The following is a 12,672-nucleotide window of genomic DNA, read 5'->3' on the forward strand; positions in this document are numbered from 1 at the left end:
ATCTACTAGGCCCTGACAAAGAACCCAGAGATATCACAGTCTATAAGATGAAAACTGGTGGTCCATTTCCCTATAAGCTCTTTACATATGTTCTCCTGGGATAAGCTACCTCTCATATTCTAGAGGAAGGAACCTGGGGTGATTTACAGTCTAGATTCTACAGGGAGAAGCAAGCTGCAAACCACTCTCTGTATTCCACATAGTGATTCTCAACATTTTTCACCCCAATAATCATAAATAATAGGACACACTCCGTAAATGTGGCCCACTACACCAATGATTCTCAATGTAAGACATTGAAAATAACTTATCTATAAGAAAGAACCCTGCATACATAGAAGAGCTTAACCTTCACCAATATACAACCAGAGTGATCCGCATAGCAAAAATTCTGGACTTTTGAGTAGCCCAAGTTTAAAGCAATGAACATGGTGGACCAAGCAAGCAGACCTGAGTAAGTCTAAAGGAGTCCTCTCCTACCTTTCTTTGTGTAACAAACACCACCACAGTACCCCAGGGGCCTCCAAAAGCCCAAATCTCAATACATCAGAATGACTGAGCCAGATACATTGGAAGGTTTGGGTGTGCAAAATCCTGTTGCAGCTGTCCCAGCCCAGGAAGCCAAGAAAATGATGGCATCATCTGCTTTGTTCTATTTCATCAAGGATCTCACAGAGAGGCCATAGGTGGTCTACCTACCTCATCCAAATGACTCACTTTAACTTTTACTTCCTTCTTAGCCCCTCCTCAGTTTCACAAATCCTGCTGGAATACATTTTGCTTTTTCCATCTCTCCCAAGAGAACCTTTTGAATGAGACCCCCTAATTTTTCTCTCATTTCCAGAGGACTCTCCTGGATACCTGTGTCCATTTGTCTATGCCTTCTACAGAAGATTAGACAAGTGGAAGGATCCAATCAAATCCAGGTGATAGGAGACAGATGATGCCATCAACAGAAATAAGAAGTCAGTCTTCGGTTGCCTGAAAATTTGGGTCTGAGGCCATAATCATGTGCCCTTGCTGAGTGTAGTCCAGACATGCAGTGTTCACGTGGTCCTGAAGTAATGCATCAGCATTACCACTTCTAGACAGAATTCCAGCTGTGGCAAGCAGGGTTCTGTCACTGATGTTAAGTGTTAGGCTACCTGCTGGAGTGAACAGAGTGGAGAAGAAAGAGCTCCATGTGAGTTTGAGACACCAGGCTAGAAAGAAAAGGGAGGGAAGGAGAAAAAAGGCACAAGAGAGAAAGAGGGTATATGACAGAGAGGACAAAGAGGCTTGGAGAAGAGGACCTGAGAGAATGTAATTCTTCTTTCCCTCAAAACCATTCACCAAATGTCTAAATGTCCCAAGCTTGTAAAGAGGGGAGATGGAGGCACCAGGGCAGATTCCCCTGGTGCTCACTTCCAGCATCATGTCAGGGTCTCAGGGCAATCACCCAGGACACCTCCTTGTTCCAGCCTCTGAGGACTCCATTACAGGAGACACATATTTTTCCATCCTGAGTCCTCATTCCAGTCATAATTTATTCCACATGCCTACATAATTTATTACTACATGCCTACTCTATGGTAGGGACTATGCTTAACTCTAGGGATGAAGCAGCAAATAAAACCATCAGAAACTTACATTCTGGTAAAGAAGATAAGTACTAAATAAATACACAAATAATTTATAATTTATAATCATAAAAAGTTCTGCAAGGGAGAAGTACAGAGTGTTATAAGGATATACGGCAGGAGACCCAAATTTCTGGGGCTAATGAGAAACAAAATATTGATTTCTACCTCTCCTTCCCCTTCTTGTTCCTGCAACGAACAAGTTTTTCTGAGATTCAAAAATATTTTATTGCTAATATGCACAAGGAAACAGACCAAGTTAAGGGACCAAACAAGGAGGAATTTATGTTACTGCAAGAAATATTGACTTTCAGTAATCTTTGTCCCTCATGGCCATTGGAATGTGAGTTAAGCTAAACTTGAACTCTTGCATTAGATCCTTTCGTAAGACATGGAATCCAACCACATTTTCACTCCTGAAATTGATTATTTCCTCAACACCTGGAAAAGAGACAGAAATTAATAAGCAAGCTAGAGGATCCGGTGAAACTACAAATTGATTAAAAATTTCCTGAGGTGATGGCTTTATATATAGATGTATACTCATCTCCAAACTCATCAAGTTGTACACATTAAATACGTACAGCTTTTTGTGTATCAGTCACACCTCAATAAAGTTCTCAAAAACTTTTTTTAAATTTCCTGAACAGGAATTCAGAACCAAGAGCTATATTTTCTTTCATTTCATTGGCCCTGTAATCCCAAATCTAGAGATTCTATCAGCATAATTGATAACAGTTTTTAAAAAGCTGAAAAAGAGAAAGACCAAATATACAATAATAGGAAAAAAGATTAAATACATTAGGATCGATTCAAATGATGGGTTATTGTGCAGAAATTAACATTTTTGAATAATATTTAATGTCATGAGAAGATGCCCATCACATGTTATGTGGAAAATTCTGGCAGATACATCTACAGAACCCAAATTTATGTGCATATTATACTTAGATAGATGCATAGAAAAAAGACTAAAAGAATGTAAAATTTAGTAGTGGGATCTCTGGATAGTGTGATTACAGATGTTTTTTATCTTATTGGTCTTTTTCTTTGATTACGAATACTTTTATATTCAGGAAAAAATAATTATAAAATAAAAAAATTTTTTAAGCCAGTAGTCAGTAGTTATATTCATAAAAACAAGGTTCTTTTTCATCTCAGGCTCAGAGAACCTCTTGGCTGATTGCCTTCACCACATTAGCTCTCCATGTCAGCAAAAAATCTTTACAGTTCATTTCTTGACATGGGAGTCATCCCTGCAATAGATTTACTTATCACCTGCTTACTCCAAGACTTCATATTAATTGCTTCCTTAGAGATTACAGTTGGGGAATAATATGGGTGAAATGCGTGACAAGTATAAAAATGGCTACAACGAGAAGTAATGTAATGAGAAATACAGCATCTAACAGAGAGGTTCAGAGGAAGGAAGGTGATTGGGTTTAAAAATTGGAAGGTCAAAAGAGGAATTCTGAAGGGAACGGCATTGAGACTTTGAAAGATGGATGATATTTTAAGAGACAGAAATAAGGTATAGCTGCCATTTATTAACTACCTCATGCCAGACACTTTACAGTGCATTCTCAGTTAATTCTCAAACTATCCTATGGGATAGAGTTTTATTATCTCCATTCACAGGTGGAGAAATTAAGAATCAGAGAGATCATTTATGTTGGAATCAGGCTTCTGACTCGGGTCTGTCTGACTACAATAATAATGACTTCCTGGGTGTTGTCCATTCAGGGACAGCAGTATGTACGAAGGCAGGAAGGTAGGAACACAGCGTGCTGCTTTAAAAGAACAATTCCGCTTTGGCTAGAGAATAGGAATTAAGAGTGGAAAGAGGGTTGGGAGCAAATATGGAAGGCCTCAAATGCCAGATTTCTAATTCATTAGGCAATAGAAAAACAAAGAAAGCTTCTGAATGGAGTAATCAAATCAAAACAATATTTTATGAAAAATAGTCCGACAATAGGATGGGTGAAATTGGAAGCAAGGAACTCTGTTGGCAGTTTGCTGTGTTAGTTTAGGGACAGATAACGAATGACTGAAAAAAGAGTAGAAAGGGATATAAAGATATACGAGATGCCTCATAGGCAGAACCTTCTGGGATGAGCACCTGATTGGATGTACAGTGCAAGGGAGAGAGAAATCAAAGGTAGATCTAAGGTCTCAAACTTGGACAACTGGAAGGACAATGATGCTATTAAAAGAGGGTGGGGGAGAAAGATCAAAAGGAGTAGGTTTCGGCATGAAGGTGATAAATTTAGCTTTAAGTACGTTTGAGTCTAAAGTGTTAATGGGACATTCAGATGATGAAATCTGAGTTGTTGGGCAATCTGAGCTGAAGTTTGAGAGAGTAATAAAGACTAGGAAGTGTGAGGTGGGATCATGTAGCTAGAAGTGTTTTTTGGAACCACAGGAACAGTTGAGATTGCTAAAGGATTGAATAAAGAAAAAAGAGCTTAAGGAGTTGGGGGAAAGAAGAAGAGCCGAAAAGGGGAAAAATCATCATAGGAGGAGAACAAAGGATTTTCAAGACACAAAAGTCAGAGGAGTGTTTTAAGGAGTTGGCAATTGACAGTATCAAATGGTGCTGAAAGGTCAAGAATTCTGATAAAATCCTTCGGATGTTTAGACTAGAATCCCTCAGGTGACCTTGGAAAGTGAGAAGGCTATAAATGCCTGATTAGGAGAAGTGGGGGTATAGAAGTTAAAGGGTGGGTAGTGCGACAATGAAAGAAGTGGCTCCATTAACTGCACAAGTTATTTATTAAGTATTTATTGAACATTTACTGTGTGACCTTCTTGCATATCTGTTTAAAGATGTCCAAAGAAACTGAAACCACTGTCCTCATCTTCATGTTCTAAAAGCCTCTCAGTTCATTCCAACTCCTCTTATGGTGCTAATTTTTTAAGACAGCTTTATTAAGATATAATTCATGTACCACATAATTCATCAATTTAAGGTGCACATTCAATGGTGTTTAGTATGTTCACAGATATACTAAAATATATGGTGCTGAGTTTATGCTGTAAATGAGAGATACGGAGGACCCCAAACACCAGAACAGATTTTCCACTCGTATTCTTTTGAACAGAATTACAGAACAGAGTGGAAGCCACAGTGGTGCTTTGCCCACAGTGGCCACCAGGTGACAGCAGGACCCTTGCCCTGTCTCTCTCTAAAAAAGCAGAAAAACCAGTTTGGAGGGCGGTGCTCTCAGAGGGTCCCTAACCAGAAGCTCTGTTCTCTCTTCAGCTCCTTCCTGTGACTCATTTTGTTCTTTTAGGTAACTCTAAAGGTTCATCTCTGGCCCTGCTAACAGGTCCATAGTCCCTGGGATTTATCATTCTGAAGGCCTAGCAGCCTTCTGCGTTGATCTGGGTCCTCTGAGAAGCAGATGCCAGGATTGGATAAGGGTGTGAGGGTTTTAGTGAGAGAAACACCTGTGAGGGGAAATGAGGAAGCCAAGGAAGGCAGGAAGTGCTGTCAGACCGTGATATAGGTCTGACCCTGAGTGAAGGAGAGAGAGTAGGAAGGTTGGGTGGATTTCTGCAGTGCAGTTAGTCTAAGAAAGATTTGCCATGATCTTCAAAGAACCAAAATAAATCATCATGGAGTTCTGTGTCTCCCAGGAAAGTGCCTACTTTATCCCTGCAGAGCTCAATTATTGGCTGGGCCGCTCCTAGGAAGTAAAAGTTCCCAGGCTGCTTGCTTGCCTGGAAGTGTGGCCCAGGTGAATGCTCTTGGCCAATTATTCTACTGATAATTGGACATCTGTGGGGTCCATTCTTGTGGCCTCCACACCTTCCAGTAGAGAAGGGACACCCTCAGCCATCAGGAGTCTCTACCAAGTGCCATCTGTGTTCCCCACCTCTAAGGGGGACATCTCAAACTCCACCTCTCACCACATGTGCTTATTTCACTCCCCTCTCCCACCCCTCCCCCAGTGACCAAAGAATAGGCTCCTCCCATCCCCTGCATCTCACTCTGTTCCTGCTCTCCTGGATGAACCCAGGAGCCTGCATCTTTCCAAGCAAACCCTATCTTTTCCATAACTCTGCTTTTGGCTCCTTCTTGCTTATAAGCCCTGAAACCGTGAAAGAGGTAATGGGATTACCCGGATGTTGTCTTCAGCCCTGACCCATAGGCCCAGGTGACAGCCTGTCCTAGCAGGAAACTGGCTAGCACCAGGCCCCATCCCTTTCCTGGAATCCCACTATCTCAGGTGACCCTCCCTTGGCACCAAGTTCTGACCTCAGCCAAAGCCAAGTACATAATAGGGCCCACATAGCTTCACCAGGTGGTCCAGAGGGCCAGGTAGCTCTTGGGGTTCAGGAAGAAGTTGGCATTTGTCCAGGGAAAGCAGTGGCTTGGTAAGGAGTTTGCTAGGGGAAAAGACTCCTGAGTGTCCAGCATGACTGGGTCAATAGCAGCTAATGGGCTTTCCTGATGTTCTTTGGGCTGATGGCCCTACTGTGTCTCCTCTTTTCTCCTAGCCGGTTTACAGCTGAAAGATAGACTTGAGAAAGATGGAATAAATATAGTTGTCTCTCTAGGCTGCTGCTTGAAAGGAGGACATAGGGAAACCAAGGGTTCTGCAAGAGCATGTCTGGGCCAGATGACATTGCAAACTCAGAATCTCCTGGGGAAACAGAAGGAAACAACTCCAGGCTTTAAAAAGAAATCCAGCTAACCTCTGGTTTGGGGGCAGCAGAGAAATCGCTTGGAAATCTACCACGATGATATCAGTTTACATCTTAGACATAATTATTTTACATCTTAGATGAAGTCGAGGGCAAGTGTGAGATTTCCCCCTTCTCCTCTTGGGGAAGGGAGACATGGAGAAGAAAGGTGATGGTGGGGAGTAAAGTAGAAGGGTGATGCCTCTAGGTGATCCAGGGGACCTTTCAGGCTATAACTTGCCCAGGAGCCAGGACCTTAGGTTCCAGGCTTTACAGAGGCTGGATGGGACCATGGGGGCAGTGATGGATGGTGGGAGAATGGAGAAGCCGGACGCTGCAAGTCTCCTTCCCACTCTCTGCTTAGCATGTGTTTGGAAAGAACTACTTTGCTAGATAAAATCTATGACATACCTACTACACACCTAGCAGATGTACCTGATAAATCCCCATCACATCATCCCTCTCTCCAATACCCCAAGCTTCCGCAACTTCTCTTGGCCTTGAAAAAGAGGGCTAAATATGTGGGTAAATAATAATAGAATCTCAAAGCACATTCTCTTCCCTTAATTCTAGGTGTCCCTCTATAAGGAAGGGCCCTACTCCCTTCCCTGAACCTGTACCCCACTTAATATGGTATGTTTATACTCTGCCGTCATCAGGTACTATCCTGCCCAATTGGCTGTGGTGCTTTGTCCTATTTCTCTTAGAAATCTGTGAGTTCCCTGGGGGCAGACCCAGAACTCTGGCTCCATTCTCCCTCCCACAGAGCGCGAAGGGAATTGACCTGCCCCTAGGCACAGGGAGGGCCCAGTCAACACTCACCCCCCAGGTGGATACTTTGACTCAGAGAGACAGAATGGGAGTGCACCAGACTCTTGGCCAGGAAGGCTAAAGGGTTGGGGGCAGGGGAGGGAAGGGGAGGCCACTGAAGCTTGGCTCTAGACAGAGCCAGCTGCCCTCTGGATCTTGCAACCCTGCTGAGCCTGACTCAGCTGCAGTGTTAGTGCAAAGCAGGAGTAACATCAGCTGTGGGAGAGGTTACTGTCAGGCAAAGGGAAGGCTGGAGGAGAGTAAGCTGATTGCTCTCCCAGTGCTCAAAGCTAGGTGGACTGGGGAAAGGTTGCAATGGTGGACTGGGGAAAGGTTGCCTTGTGGTCAGCGGAGAGTTCCTGCAGGGGCCTGCTGGTAGGGAGGGAAAGAGGGGAGGAAAGAAACAAGGGTAAGGGAGTGAAGGGCTAGGATTAACTAAGATCTAATACCTTTCACATATGGGAGAGAGGGAGGCCCTGGTTTGGACTTCTGGAAGACAGTTGTGACCTCCTTCAGGGCACTACAGAAAGCAAATGGGGATATACCTCTCCCTGACCACAAAGGCAAGGTTGGGGCCAGTCCCTCTCTTCTTCCCACTTTGGCTCCAAAATAGTCATAGCAGGAAAGACTTCCCTTTCAGCTCATTTATTGTTATAGGCCCTGGGACTGTATCTGCTTGTCTACTCTGTGTGTCCATCCTGGATGGGATTCTCTGGTGTGGGGCTGGCTTCCCAAGGCTGGAGAAAGATTCCCTGTGGGAAGTCAGGCGACCACAAAACTCTCTGTCCTAGCCCTGGTTTTAAGACTTTTGTCTCCAGGTCTTGTCTGTCTAGTCAGTCCCCGAAGTCATACACTCTGCCCCAAGATGTTAACTGTTTCCAGTCACACTCACTACCTGACCAGCAGACATATCTCTAGTTCCCAGATATAGGTAGAAATAACCTGGTAGAAGCCCCTCCCCGGTACATACAGCAACATGTTCAAGCGTGCACACACATGCACACATGCACACACTTGTTCTGTGTTTGACAGGGGATAATCTGGGGGGAAAGGGCTGGAGAGGTATGCAGGTCATGGCTTTACGGACAGTGTGGTAACACAGGGAACTAGACAAGTGCATTTCCCTCTTCTGGATCAAAGTCACTCAGCAGGTGACCTGCTGCACCATCTCTCTGGCCTGGGGCTCAGGAAGAAAGCCATGTTTGAGGGTCCTAGTCAGTGACATAACAGTTTAGAGTTTCTTTTCTTCTTCTGGGCCTCTAAACTTTTCAACTTCTCCACATCTACATCCTAATGGCCCCTGGGGATTTAGCATTGCCATTTCCTCCAGGAAGTCTTCCCTGATCCTTCTAAGCTGGTCTTGTGCACCTCTCCTCTGGAGTCTATAGCACCCTGCACTAAGCTCCATTATCCAGCATCATAAGGATCTCCTCTACGAGGCTGAACTGCCCAAGGTCAGGGCCCTCTTAGCATTACCACTGTGCCTGCAGGGGTCCACGTGGTTCTACATAAACACTTGCTGAATGAATAAACCAAGGGCTCCATCCCATTTCACTCGAAATTCTCCAGAAACCAGTGGTGTCCAGACGGGCTCCAGAAAGGCAGACCCCTCCCCATTCCCCAGTCCCCTCTCCTCTGGGCAGGATGAGAGGAGTCCAACCACACTAACTCTCCTGGCTGTTGCCGCCTGAGACTCAGCTTGGACTACGGTATAGGGACAAGCCCACAGCCCAGGAGCGTCCTGCCCCCTTGTCTCAGCACAGAGATCTGGCTGGAACAAATGCTGGCCCCGACTTGGGAGATGATTTCCAAACCTTGTTCACATCGGCCTCTGTCCCATGGGAAGCCCTGAGATTAGGGTTGCGAGGACAGTTTGTACAGCTCTGGTCTTTTGCCCTGACAGCATGATGCCATGGACAATGTGGATAGACAGTTATGTGGGATTGGTTCGATCACAATTTATCTCAGTGCACTTGTTTGTTTGATTGAGGTAACACTTTAAGCTCAAGATCTGGAGAGACTGAAGTGACAGCACCTGGGAGAAGGTTTGGTCCAATACTGTCAGTCATGGGGGAGGAAATAGGCAGTTTCTGTCACTCATAGGTAGTTCGAAGGTATGTATTACCTTTACTTATCTTTACCAATCCAAAGTTTGGCTTAGCTCTGTGTGGAAAAGTGTAAGAGAATGAGGAAAGAGTCTAGGTAATGAAGGACAGAGCTTAGAAGGCAGCTGTGGCAGGAGATAGTCCTGAGGTCCCTGGGGCTCTCAGCTCCTCCTTCTGTAAACCATACTTCCCCAGGCTTGAATTCTTATGGTTGTTGCTGGTCTCTCCTTGCAGTCATCCCAGAGGGCAAAAGGTAGGGCATGTCAAGTGAGCTAGCCAGGTTCCATAAAGATCTGTAAAAATCCTACTCCTCTTTTGACATCTGGCTGGAGACATGACAGACTTCAAGGTAGGTATTACAGAAAGAGTAGCCTCCATCACTGAACTGCAACTCCATCTCCCCCTTTCTTTCTGCTGCCTAATGTCCCAGAATCCCAGGCATGTGCCTCCATGCTCCCTCTCCCTAAATGTGTCAGGAGGAGAGAAAAGAGAGGCCCAAACGCTGCCCAGTGCCAGGGCTTGAATGTCGTAAAAAGGCATCTGTGAGAAGCACATGATTTCCTGAGATAAAGGTCACTTACGTGCAGAAAGCCTATCACAGGGGGCCTCATCCTTTCCCCAAACCTCTGGGAGATCAGAGCTAGGTAGATTGACTTCTCACCTGTGAGAGAAGTACATGATAATTGAAGTCAGTTTGCCCCATTTCACAGAAGGGAAACTAAAGGACAAAGCATTGAACGAGCAAGTCAGGGATGAAGCTGGGACAAGAATTAGGAAAGAAACAGGCTCTTGTTATTTTCCATCCTCCCAAGTGTCAGCTTATTTCTCAAACATGGTCAGCTACTATGTCACCCCCTTGCCTACTGTGACACAGGGAAAGAAACCAAAACCTACAAAGGATGCGATTTTTTATTTTTCTTAGGTCACAAAACAATGCAGCAGCAGTATCATAAGTCCCAGTATTCTAGAGTCTTTAACATGAATCCAGGAAGCAGAGAGACGTTAATCAACTGAATATGCCCATACATTTCAAAACTCTTGCTCTGACAAGGTCAGAGTCAATAAGAAGGAACATCTTCACAGACATGGCAGCCGATTTTGCAGGCAAGAGTGACTCACAGCAATAGAAGGTAAGAAAGGGAGAAGCAACAGCTGCCCCCACAAGTCTGCTTCCATCTGAAAGCTCTGGGAGTGGGACATTCTCCCCACACCTCACACCTGGACGACTCCTCTTCAGAGAGATCATGGCTTTTTAGGGAAGTCTACTGCACTTTCTCTGGGGTGCTTAAAGTGGGAAGCCCAAACCATGCTTGTAGAAGTGACCTCACTAAAGAGAGGCCACCATACAAGGGATGGGAAGGGTTGATACCATTCTGAGACTGCCACCACATTCAATAGGCATAGCACTCTCTCTTACCCATTTGGCAGTGGCCCACTTAGGATCATATCCTTTCTTTGTGGATAGAAGAAAATTTTGACAGGACAGTCAATATCTTTGTCTTCTTAGCAGTTGGAAGAAACAGAGAATTTCTCTAACTGTCCTCCCTCCTGTCTGGTGTCTCTGTGAGTCAGGTCAGACCAATGCCAACAGCACAGGTGCTGGAGGTAGTTCAGCTGTCAGGACACTGAGCAGAAGCAAAATCAAATGAGAGCTAGGCCACAGAATTCCTCAGAAAGACTCTTACTCCTTACAAAGGTCAGGATGGGATGAGAAGCTAGGTGAAGAAACTTGGCTCCTCTGGTGAGCTCTGCCTTAAGCTTGTCCTCCGCAAGCAAACTACCTGCACTCTATGAATTGACCTCACTTGATGGAGGCACTGAACCCAGGAAATACCTGGGCAAGTCCCGACAACCATATCTATGCCCCAAAGGGGCTCTCAGAAAAGTCATAGCCAAGTGGAAACTCAGCTAGGAAAATTATTAGGCATAAACACTGAAGCACCAAGCTTACAGGGCAAGTAGGAGACAAAAAAAAAAAAAAAAAAAAAGAACTTTGAGTTCCTCTTGAGCAAAGACAATGCCCAGAATCACCATTATCCTTTTTTTCCCTGCACCTTACATTGTATATGTTTATTTTGTTCGTGAAGCTACCAGAATGTAAGCTCCATAAAGGAGAGAACATGGGACTTATTCACCGGTGTTCCCAGCTGCCAGAACAGTGCTTAATAAATATTTATTGCATTTCAAATGAATGAATGAATGAATGAATGAATGAAGCAGCAAATTTTAGGACCCCTTCTTCTGGGCTCATACTCTGGTTCCTAACATTTCTTAGTCAAGTTAAGGTATAATTACCATACAATAAAATGTGCAGATCATAAGTGTTCAGTCTGATTAATCTTGACAATTGTATATATTCAGATAAACAGAACCCAAAACAAAATATAAAACATTTCAATCACCAAAATCTTCCTGCAGGTCCCTATCCAAATCAAATCGCACTACTATCCTGGGCAACCATGTTCTACTTCTCTTGTTACAGAAGTGTTTCCTGTTATTAGATTTCATACAAAGAGAATCAGTCCGTATGAAATTTAGGTGTCTAACTTCTTTGGTGAGCATGTTTCTGAGAATCATCCATTTTGTTGCATGTACTTGTAGCTCATTCTCTTTGATTTTGAGTGTCCATTATTTGACTACTCCATCAATTATTTACTTGTTCTCCTATTGGCGAACTTTGGGAATGTTTCTCATTTGAGGCTATAATGAATGAGGCTGCAATGAATTTTCTTGTACAAGTCTATTTGGACATACATTTTTATTTCACTTGAAGAAATTGCTTGGAGTGGAATCACTGGATCTTAGTTCAGATGGGTGTTTAATGCTATAAGAAACTGTCAAGCTATTTCCAAAGTAATTGTACTATCTTATGCTTCTACCAGCAATGTATTAGAGTTTCAGTTGTTCCACATGCTCACAAATACTTAGTGTTCTGTCTTTTTAAACTTAATTATCCTAGTGCGTAGTGGTATCTCATTGTAGTTTTTGTTTTAATAGCTTTATTGAGATAAGTTTACTTATCATACAATTTATCCATTTAAATTTTATGATTCAGTGGCCTTTAGTAAGTATATTCACAAAGTTGTGCATCCAACACCATCAATTTTAGAACACTTTCATTACCCTACAAAGAAACCTTGCCCTCCTTAGCCATCACCACTTCTCTTGCCTCCCCCATTGCCCTCTTCAAGCTTTAGGCAACTACTAATCTACTTTCCATTTCTATCAATTTCCCTATTCTGGACATTTCATATAAATGAAGTCATATGAGGTCCTTTATAACTGGTTTCCTTTACTTAGCATTATATTGTCAAGGTTCATTTATGTCGTGGCATGTACCAGCACTTCATTCTTTTTCATTGCTAGGTAATATTCCTTTGTAAAAATATGCCACATCTTATTTATTCACTAGTTAGTTGATGGACATTTTGTTTTCTACTTTTTGGCTA

This window comes from Rousettus aegyptiacus, unplaced genomic scaffold (genome assembly GCF_014176215.1).
Source record: "Rousettus aegyptiacus isolate mRouAeg1 unplaced genomic scaffold, mRouAeg1.p scaffold_m13_p_6, whole genome shotgun sequence".
In the NCBI taxonomy this organism is placed as follows: domain Eukaryota; kingdom Metazoa; phylum Chordata; class Mammalia; order Chiroptera; family Pteropodidae; genus Rousettus; species Rousettus aegyptiacus.